This window comes from Lactuca serriola, chromosome 1 (genome assembly GCF_051521515.1).
Source record: "Lactuca serriola cultivar US96UC23 chromosome 1, Lser_US96UC23_V15, whole genome shotgun sequence".
Taxonomy (NCBI): Eukaryota; Viridiplantae; Streptophyta; class Magnoliopsida; order Asterales; family Asteraceae; genus Lactuca; species Lactuca serriola.
The window spans coordinates 116,301,145-116,313,158 of record NC_136408.1 but is presented as its reverse complement, the minus strand read 5'-3'; the positions used below and the strand labels follow the sequence as shown (position 1 = coordinate 116,313,158).

The window sequence follows — 12,014 nt, the reverse complement described above, 5'->3', positions numbered from 1 at the left end:
CTAGAAGCAAAATCGGATGATACTTGAGAGAGAAGTTGATTTTCGGCTTTAAGAGTGTGAAAATAGGTGAAAGGAGGCTAAAACTCTCATTTATACATGAGAGTGTATGGCCAGAAGGGGGTGTACGGCCGTACACTCCTTAAGTTGGAGTGTTTGGCCGATTTTTGAAGTGTTGAACTTGTGGGACTCCTTTATAAACCCGGGACTCCTTTATAAACCCTAACTTTGAAGATACAAGGCTTAGAACACTCTAATTGACTCTAAACAGTGCTAGAAGATAGCAAAAACGAGTCTGAACTTGATTGATTTGAATAAGTGTACAAGATAGAAATTTTGGGTTGTCACACTCATGGACAACAAATGCGCTGGAGGCATCAGAATGTGCTCCACGCATGGCCAAATACACTCCAGCTCTTGAGAATGCACATTGTCATGAGAGAATATGCTATTGAGAATACACTACTACATTCTAAATGCGATACAAGTTGTTAAATATGCTCCAAAAGAGGAGAGTGTGCTCTTGGACACGCTAACACCTTAAGGATGTCTTGGCTCTTCAGAATACACTATAGTCTATGTTAAAAACATTACATGCATATATAGTGTGCTTCATGCATGGTCAAAGGTGCTCGCATTAACGCAAAAGTACTCTTGGCGTAAAGTTTAGGGGTGAGCATGATAACCGAAAAACCGAACCATAATAACCAAACCATTTTTAAGACCAATGGTCCAATTTTGTTTTTTTTGCTAACCGATAAGTAATGGTTCGGTTATGGTTTATTATTAGCAACGGCGTGACCTTTGATAAATCTACTATGAGCAACCAAAGAATATATAGTACAAGTCTTGTAAGGAAACTTGATCACGGTGCTAGCCAAAAGTTGAAATTTGCAAGTAAAACCCCAAATAATTTTATGATAAATGATAAATAATAACTTGGCGAAAATCAATCAAGAACTAAAGATCCCAAGAGTAAGAGTCTAGTGATGTGAATTCTGAGAAGGAAGATGAAGCAGGAAGTATAGTCAAAAGAAAATAGAAAAGGAGCAATAAAAATCCCAATAGATATTTGGATGTGCTAGTTAATATAACATTGGTTTTGTAGCATATGAACTGGAAATTAGAGAAGACTTTGATAATTAGTTTACCTAGGGATTTGTCTCATGGTTACTATATACATTTGTTCTTATACGTTGATGATTTTCTCATCGCAGCCAAGGAAATGGTTAGAGTTAGCGATTTGAAGGTGCCAGTGAAGAATGAGTTTGAGATGTAGGATAACTACAAAGAAGATATTGAGGATGTAGATTTGAAGGGATAGAAGAGTAATGTGGTTATATATTTCTCAACAAAAATACATTAAGAAAGTTTTATAGTCATTCTACTTTGATAAGTCCAGACCAGTTCGAACTCTTTGGGGAACACATTTTAAACTTGATCGAAGTAGTATACTAACCAATCATAAGTAAAGGAATTCCATGAGAAAGGTTCCATAGTCGAGTGATATTGGACGTCTCATATATATGATGGTCTATACCATACCTAGCTTATCTCATGTAGTTGGTGTAGTAAGCATGTTATGAGTAATCTTGGAAAAACTTGTTATGAGTAATCCTAGAAACACACTAGATCATTTGGTTTAGGGTTGGAGCATTCTACAAAATGTGATCCATCATATAGAGCACGTCAATGTGCACTTGACCATGCCAAATGCACTAGATGCATTAGAATGTTCTCCAGGCATGGCTAAATGCAATCCATGCATTGCTGAATGCGCTTTCATGATAGAATACATTATGGAGAATATGTGGGTACCTTCTTGATGTGCACAGGGCTTTCTAGTGTACGCTTCCTATTCCTAAATATGCATTAGAATGTGCTCCAGTCATAGATAAATGCACTCCAAGCATGGAAAAATGCACTTTCATGAGAGAATACATTATAAAGAATGTGTGGGTACCTTCTGAATGTGCTCAGGGATTTCTAGGGTACGCTCTAGGATAGGAGAATACGCTAACACCCCAATGATGGCTTGGCTTTTCAAAATGCACTCTAGGCTACATTAAATTCACTACATGCATGGAGAATACGCTCTATGTAGTTTTATAGGTTCTCTCTTTGGTTTGGTGCAAATATTATTTTGATTTAAAGGTGCTCTCCTAGATGAAAGGTTGAAGATTCTAGAAGTAGCTTCATGGCATCATATGATTAGTTGACATTCATTTGGGCCTATGAATCAATGAGCCTGGCACATTAAGAATTTATGTTTGATCATCGGTCTATAAATAGGGATTGCTTGCTAGGAGTTACTGATGATCCTTAAGTGGTTTCTTGTGTGGTTTGAATTCAAGGTCTCTATGGTCTTGATTATTTGTCTATATGGTAGTGTTACATTGTTTGAGCTTAGTAAATAAGAATAATGCTTATTGTTGTGTGGACGTATGTCACATTGATCGAACTACGTTAAATATTGTGGTTTTATGTTTATGTTTTATTCCTCTTGTTTTCTCGTTCATTCCATAACATGTTTTATATAAGCTTCCTAACAATGTTTATTTCTTCTCATACTCTCGGAAGTATGAAAACATGTAATCATTGTTCTAAAATAAAAGAAATTTATTGTTTTTTTTACTAGGATTAACCATATAAAATGATTAGGTGTCTTATAAGTTAAATACAAGTGTATAAACTTAATCAATTCAAGTGGCTAAAAAGAAACAAATGAAATCCACCAATTCAAGTTTAAATGAAAACAAGATAACAACAATAGCAATGTAAACCAACATCAATCCATATTCTTAAAATAAATAAATGACAAATTTGAACCATGAACTGAAATTTAGGGTTTTACACACCCATGGATAAAGGAAATTCAAACAAAACTATGAAATTCAAAGTGTTTAATAACTTACAAATGATTAATCGAAATGTTTTCAAGTTTTATAATCCTTCAAAACCTTTAAAACTGCCTTCTTGTCTCTGAAATCTTAGCCACCTCAAATTAATCCATATCCCTAATTTACTAAAATGAAAAACAGCCATAACTATTGTTCGGGGGAAAAACATGGTCTGAACTCTATGTTCATTTCTTTTATTTCGTAACTTCCTTTACTCCATTACGAATGTGTTGGTCCATCTTCGTGTTATCCTAAAAATCATTAAAACATTGAAATACATAACATTTCATCCATGAACATAGGTTTTTCCAAAAACAAGTAAAATTCTAGTAAATTGAACTAAAATGCATTGCAAATACCAAAAATGGGTAAAAAATAAATGCCTAGAATGCATCAAACAAATCTCCCATGCTAGAGTCGTTTATTTTCCTTAAGGAAGAAAAGTATTAGACCAAACCGGGTTGACCTTAGATTGCCAAAAAAAAGAACCAGACAAAAATATAAGAATAACATAGGTAAAGTTCAAGCTTGTATATACAACATTACTAAAACAATCTTTAAGAAACTAAAATGAACTAAGTAAACTAAACAAAAATTTTAAAAAAAAGTAAACTACATGGCATAACCTCATTTTTAACAAGCATTAAGGATACAATAGTAAAATACTAATAAAAAAAATTAAACCATATATATATATATATATATATATATATATATATATATATATATATATATATATAAAGAGAGAGAGAGAGAGAGAGAGAGAGAATCGAAATATTTTTCCTTGTAATTTTATTATATTTTTACGTTTTGATTACTTATAAATTAGTTTTATAAAATTTATAAGTGAATTTACACAATGTGAATCTAAACTATATATAATTTAGTTTTCAGGATTCACAATATGAATCAGATTTACGATTATTCACACTGTAAATTTGAACTGATTCAGTTTACAATATTCATAATGTCAATCTGAGCTAAAATTTGAAAAAAAAAAATATATACATTAAAATGAATGTTTATGTTAAGAGTACAAAAAATTATGAATTTTGATATATTTATTATATTTTTCAAAGAAAAAACTAAACATAAATATTAAAAAAAAAACGAAATGAATATTTATTTGAAAATTAGTTTTGAAAAATTCGCGACTAGATTTATAAATACAGTAAATTTGAACAATATATAATTAAGTTTTCAGGATTCACAATATGAATCTGACTTACAATTATTGACACTGTGAATCTAAGCTAAAATTTCGAAAAAAAATATTATCTTTTATATATCAATATAAATGTCTATTTAAAGAGTATAAAAATTATATATATATATATATATATATATATATATATATATATATATATATATATATATAATTTTTTACACAATAAAACAATACAAAAAAACAAAACAAAATGAAGTGGGTTATTACAAAAGCTATTTTTTATCAATACTAATATCCATGTTAAAAAAATACATGTTACCCGACCTAAATTATATTCGGGTAATGGGTCGGGTTTGGGTAATTCAGGTAAATATATACTCCTTCTGTCTCATATTTATAGTCTATGTTTTCTTTTTGGTTTGTCCCAAAATAATAGCCTACTTCTCAAAATAAATATTCCTTTTACCAAAATATCCCTCAATTTATTACTTAATTACCATGGAATTAAATTCAACTACAATGGAATTAAATGCAACTACAATGGAATTAAATGCAACGAAGGGGTAAAATTGTCATTTTATTTTATAAATTTAGTGATAATTAATGTTTTCTTAATCTGTGTGTTTTTTGTGTGTGGACTTTAATTTTTTTTGAATGGCGCATGAAAATAAATTTAATGAAATAAATATGCCGTGCTATATTAGTCTTCTTTATATAAACAAACGAGACATAAACGAAGTTATTTAAACTTTTAACATTAAAATTTTTTAGTCAATAATACTTGTGATATCAAATAATCTTTTAAAAACACAAATACTTAAAGATTTTAGTTTAAAAGTTTAAAATGATTAATATAATTATAGCAATAAGTTTTGTCATGTTCTGAAGTTTCGTCAACATAATGAGTTTGTTAGTTGCAATAAAAACTAGTACAAGCTCTACGAAAAAAAAGGATTTTTAAAATAATTCGGGTATACCTGAAACAAACAAGACGTACCACACACACACACATACACACACACACACACACACATATATATATATATATATATATATATATATATATATATATATATATATATATATATATAAAGGTTGTAAAAGACGTTCAATGGTAGCTTGGCGGTCAACTAGAGTTAGGAGATTAATCGGTTTAGGCGCATATTAATTGAGGATTAGTAATTATTAATAAAATTATTTAAACACTTAATATGTCGTACGAAAATAAGTATTTTAAAGTTTTAAAATTTGAAATGTTTGGTATAATATTTGGATATTTGAATTTTTACAAATTTTCCCACCTAAGAGTGCCAAGGATCGTCAATCCCAAATTTGACCGATATTGACTAATTTATGCTAAGTACCATAATCGTAATCGGTTTGCAGACTACCAAACAATTAATCGACCACTAAGGCCGACTTCTACTATATATATATATATATATATATATATATATATATATATATATATATATATATATAAGGTTTAGGTTCACGTGTCAACGACATCTGTTGTGCAGACATGTGTGGACAATGCTATTCTGTGACTATTATCATTATCATGCATTCTTATTAATTCTCATTTATGCTTGTTCTTACGCATTGTTATTCACTCGTTCTCAATCTTAAAAAATATGATCATCAAGAAGACATTCTAATAGAATTAGAATCATAAAAAAAAAGTACATGCTAACGGTATAGATGATTTAATTAGTGAGTATGTATGATCAGTGTTGTAAAACTCGCCTAGTTGGCCAATTACTCGTCCGAGTACTCCCTACTTGGCCCCTTACCGAGGCGAGTTATAGAATCCGAGTACTCCCCGATCTGCCCCTTATTGAAGTGAGAAGTGTTGTAAAACTTGGCCAACTCGGTGATTAATATGTATAATATACTTAATGATTAATTATTTGACACACACATATGATTATTACTACATATATATCTTAAGTATTCACTAATTATTCACGAAGTGAGACCATTGTGTGTTTTTCAATTTTTGTGTATTCACATGTATCTTATTTTGTTATGTATTTCAATCAACTTATGGTTTTAACATATGATTTTGACATATATAATTTCCCTAAAAATATTTTTACATAAATTACCGAATCCGAGTTCTCCTGAGTACTCCCGGGTACTCGCTACTTCGTAGTCAGCCGAATAGATACTGAGTAGCGAGTTCTACAACCATGTATGTGATAATGATAATACTTATATACCCTTATAGACGATTTAATTAGTGAGTATGTGTAATAATAATAATAATAGTTATATGAGGTTGAACATATTCACATTATTAAACAACCTATTATATTGGTAATTATCATAGAATAGTATTGTACATGAACCTAAACTCTTTTCTCTATCTCTCTTTCTCTCTCTTTATATATATATATATATATATATATATATATATATATATATATATATATATATATATATAGGGTATACCGTAGAAGATATATTACCTTAGGTGCCCAAACACACCATAATATGTCGTTTTGTATCATATATGCAATGTAATTGTCTAAAGTTCTTAAAATTCAACTCGTAACTTGATTTACTTATAATATATTTAGAAATATCACATTCTCGTGTTGTTTGTATCCGTTTCATAGACCATAATCTTCCTTTATTTATTTATTTAATTATTTTTAATCAAATTCGTTTTAGTTTTATTAAACATCCATGTCCAATATGCATGAGAGGTTTTTGGTTTAAAAGTCGACATACTTATTATGTCTTTAGTAATATAATTACAGGTCCATCATCGGTGTCCAACATTAATCACATAATTTGAATATAGAATGAAGCCAAACCCTCACCCAAACTTGTTAAAGTGAAAGACAAGATTTTTGAACGACTATCAAAATCGAAATTTCCCACGCCAACGAACGATTGCTAGGGTTTTAAGTGGAGGTACCACTATTGTTTAGATGACAATATTATAAACAATTTTCATATTATTAAGGCTGGATTGACTTTGACAATTAAAGCAGCTAAGGAAGCCTTGTACATTAATCAAATTTTGTTTGATTTGGAATTTGTGTTAGAACACATGTTGGTTATTGTGATAGTCAAAGTTTCATATATCTATCCATAAATTTGGCATTTATTTATTGACTAAACACATTCAAGTCTAAGACTCATTTCTTGTAGATCGTTGTGAAGAAAGAATAATCATATTGAAAAAAAAATGATGTCAATGACAATCATAGAAGAATATTTTCACAAATGCACTTCCCTTTATGAAGGACCTTATTTGTCTCCAACTTATTAATGTGGATATAACACTTTGAGGATATCAGATTGCATGGGATATCTTGGACTTAAGCTAGTTTGTTTTCTTCTTGAGTCATTCTCTTGGCTTAATGAATACAAGTTATGGCAAAGTCCATGCTCATGTACGTACGTGTCCTATCAATCCTCTTTAAAGGAATTTAGTGAAATGCCAAACGCGATTTGTCGGAGATTAAAGTTAGGAGAAATCAATCAAGATATAGTATTGAAAAATTATTATCTCATTTTAATGAAGCCACCAAACATACCATCATAATGCACTAGCCGACCGGTAGGGTCCAAAATCTTGACCATTATGTTCGTTTTACACTGCGAAATAACCGATTTATCCCCTTAATTAGTGAATAGGGTTGGGTCCTTAGGTTGATCATTTTGACAAACTAACTAATTGGTCCCTTTTTCAATCTTATTTCACCTGGATTTTTTTTTGTAAGATTTCATATAATTATATTATAGATATATGGCTTCTTCTTTAGGAATGATTTATCAAGATATTTAAAGAGATAAATTTGTATAGTTCATAAAGTATTTTGTGTGATTAAAGTAGGTGTTAGTTTTATGAGAACCGTGTTTATCGGTTTTATAGCAAATCGATGTAAGTATGTTTTGTTTTTTCTAATAACACAATCCCCCCTCATCCTTTCCCGCGGACATACAATTTTTTTAACGACTGAAGATGATATAAATATAAATAAACTCTAGCAAATAACTTAAGAACCAAGAATTACAAATGAGCTATAGCTAACAAGGGCAAGACATCTAAGTTCCCCAATGCATTTTACATTTTTTTTACTTATATTATACATAAAAAATTGAAAAATAAATTTATCTAAGATATCCTCTTTCTTTGGTTTACCCGTTTCGAAACCTGGCTATTTCTAAATTTGCAAAGCACCCAAACCATAGAAATGAAAACCGCATCAAAACATTTCTTTTTTACTGCATCCAAAGCTAATAAGTCTGCCCAATACGACTCCAAATAGAAGCAATAGAAGGGAACTCAATAAACACAAGTTTAATATTTTCTGATGTTCACTTCTGTTGTGATCTCATTGAGAAAAATTCTCCAAATAAGAATGTTCAACTTCATGGAAACGAAATTGTCTCGTCTAGTTTTTTCTCATGTGGTGATCAAAGAGTCCAAAAAAGACGAGATGTGGAAACAAAGAAAATACTTGAATTGTCCGACTCTAGTTTGTGTCACGAGCATTTGTCATAGACAAATCTGAAGAAAAAAGAAGTCTCACTGCTCAACTACTGCACCTTCTCTCGGACGCCTTCTTAAAACCGTAGGTCATTGTTCCAAGTGAATCCGTTTAGAACCATACAATTTGTATTCAAGTCAAGAGAGAAAACCATGCAACCTGTATTCGAAACGTAGATGTATTATATTGTCACGTTCATCATACGATTGGTTTTTGTTTGTTTGATTGATTGACGAATTTCGATCTAAGTTTAATTTTTCCGTTTTGATTTTGGTTTGTTCACAAGGATCGTAACGTTTGTGGTACTAAATTCCAATAAGATTGTTTATCAGTTAGCTACACACCATGAAAGAGACCTACATAACCTAAAACCTCCTTTAGCGTGAGACTTCATTACATGCCCTAGATGTTGAATGTCAAATACCTCCTTCATAACCCGAGCTCTTGTGATCCTTTAACCTCATACTTTGTCTAAGTATGTAGTATCCCTAGTTGTACTTGATTGTATCTAGTGACGGGTCTAGAGCACAAAACCATTTGGTTCACTATTTAAGGATCGTCGTCTGTGAGAGGCTAGAGCTGTCCTAAACGATGGCTATTTGCGGTTGAAAGTTTCATCAACTGATCAACGATCAATCGATCATCAGTTTTTGCCCTCTGTGTGCATGTGTGAAGCTGGAAGAACGAACCGACGTGTTGTGTTTCTTTTTAATTCCTTTTATCTTTTTTCCTATATTTAATTTTAAATTGTACCGAACCATCTTTTATTTAATTGTATCTTAAGTAAATTGGGCATTTGAGATTTAACTTAAAATTAAGCTTGTAAAATCTTAATTTTTATGTATATCTTTTTGCCAAAAAAAATAAAGTATGTCATAACTTATCTCTACTCCTAATAAAAATCTCTCTTAGAATCCACTTGTCCAACTTTTAGACTAACAATCCCCATATACACATTTCGTCAATCCCTTACTACATACTTCCTTCCAACCCCCAATAGATCATCAACTAAATATCTTCCAAAATTAGTTACGATATAGTACGGCTTGAGTTGAATTCATATAAACCTCAATGACATCTATTTTCTCTAACCCCGATATAGAAGAAATTGGTTACTGAAATTTTGTTTGGCATTAGGACGTCAAAAGAAACTGATTACTAAAATCTATTCTAATAGCAGTGGGCGCCTATGTGACAAGATGAGGAGGGAGGTATGCTCGATTTAGGTCACCCTCTTCTCAAGATCACTTCTTTTTTTAGTCTCTGGGTATGTTTGTTTTCTGTTTTTTCAGTCCCGTCATAAGACTATTTCGTCTTCAATTCATAAAGATAATATCCCCAATTCTCCTCCCCCCGTATATCGGTGTTTTCCCGCCTCTTCTTTTTCAACCTCTCAACACCAATGATTGCCTATTTGTAGAGCATCTTTTTATAATTTTATGGATTTGTTGTCATTCGTATCTTTGTTTGCATGATTTCTCTTGGTCTAAATGAGTGCTATATATGACTTCCTTATATTTCTAATCAACTTTCCTTCCATAAGTCACTTATTATTTATTTTTAAATTTTTTCATTTTCCTTGATTTATATCAGACATTCGTTTAAAGACATCACTTTGCATTTTTGTTAGATACTTAGATTTTTCAATCAAAACCTATATATTTTGTGGGTTCTGATTTTTTCAAATGCAGCTTGCAGGAAATATGTCTTATGTTTGATTGAAGGTAAAAATGTGTGTGCTATTGTCAATCGTAAGTTTTTTTCTCTCTCTAAACGATCCGAGTATGGATCCTTTGTTCCTGGTATGTATTCTCCCCTCTCCGCCCAATATATTTTTTGAAGATTGTTTATCTATTTCCAATTTTGTTTCCTTTTTATATTCATTGCATTTTTCATATGAGTGTGTTTTTGTGGTTTGATTACAAAGTATAAGTTAAACCCAGCAAAACAATTGCTCAAATGGATGGGTCCATGTTGCACACCATCTGCTTGTGTAAATGCTTTCTTAATTTGAGCCTTCTTTTTAACATGCAAACTCAATTAGCAAAGACATTGTTGTTTTGAGATATTTTAATATGTCATTTTATGTTTTTTGTTGAGGTTTTTAGTGATTTGACCATTTTACCCTTTGTTGAGAGCAACATATTCGTTTCAGATATATAATTACTAATGGAAGTCTTGGTGATGTTTATATAAACTGGAGGCTTTTTATATATACAGTCTGGAAGGTTTTTTCAAGTTGGGGTATTGATGGAATTTTTTAGGTTTTCATGGTGGCCATAACCCATCATTATTTTGTATTATTTTGTTCTTATTTTCCCACTTAAACCAAAAAACCCATTTCAATTTTCATTTTTCTGTATTATGGTGTTTTGTTTATGTTTGCTTTAAATAACGGAAGTTGCTAATTATTGATGCTAATGTTGGCTGCAATTCAAAGTACATTGCTATAGCAGGGTAGTACATGAAAGTGCATTGCTATTGATGGATTAGTCTGGAAAGTACTTTGACAAGGTTGGTTTGCTCCTTCTAATTCAATGTTGCCAATTTCATTTTTATAAGATTATTTTGGTGTCATAAATTGTTGTAGTTTTAACCTCTTTATATCTATACTTTGGTCTGGCCCTTGGTTGATCTTTTTCATTTTTAATATAGATGTGCCATTCAAAAAATGAATGTAAATAATGGTGAATGGTCAAAGTCAAACTGATCCACATCCTTCCCTTCACATTTGCATTGTTTGAGGGTGTTATTGTACCTTCGTTACATGGTCTTAATCCCCTCACGTGGCTCTCCAAACACACACTTGATTTGATTGCCCAATTATGTACTTGTGACTCTCATGTCAATCTCATATATATAATTTTTTTTCTTGATCTGTAATATATAGATATAATCATTCAAATGCATCATTAGTTTTTAGAATATATATATGTTGTTTTATTTGGAGAGTTAATTTTCAACCCCAATTTCTCGTTTCTTTGGTGTTTGAGTTTGACATCTTTTATCAATCAATGTAATTTCTCTTCACTTCACATTTCTTCTATGGTTGTATATTCATATCTGCCTTCACCGATTGAAATGGACAAACTTTTAATCCCTTTTACAAATCGATACTTAGGACAAGTTCTACTGGCCAATATATCTATGTAGGGATAATTTTTGGTTTTTATTTTTGTTACAGCCAAAGGGGGAAGGGGCTTAGGGAGGTTCAGTGGGTATTTTGGTAAAAACAAATAATAATAATATATTTTTTTAAGATAAAACAATATATTCGATATTAACATTTTTAATTAAGTTATTCCTAAGCTTCGTCATGCTTATCGATAAAACACTTTTAAAAATTTTCATCCGTGGTGCCCACGGGTTATAACCTAGTTTTTATATATAACTTATATAAAAAAGAATCCATTTTAAGTGGTCTTGTGTTACCATAGCCTC

The 12,014-nt window shown here is 30.9% G+C and overlaps 1 long non-coding RNA gene across 1 annotated transcript; it reads left to right on the top strand.

Moving 5' to 3' along the window:
- Window positions 1–9,522: 9,522 nt before the first annotated feature.
- Window positions 9,523–11,529, top strand: LOC145070579 (uncharacterized). Its single transcript, XR_013690006.1, has 3 exons — window positions 9,523–9,840; window positions 10,265–11,087; window positions 11,229–11,529. It is a non-coding gene; the product is annotated as an uncharacterized LOC145070579 (long non-coding RNA).
- The last annotated feature ends 485 nt before the right edge of the window (window positions 11,530–12,014 follow it).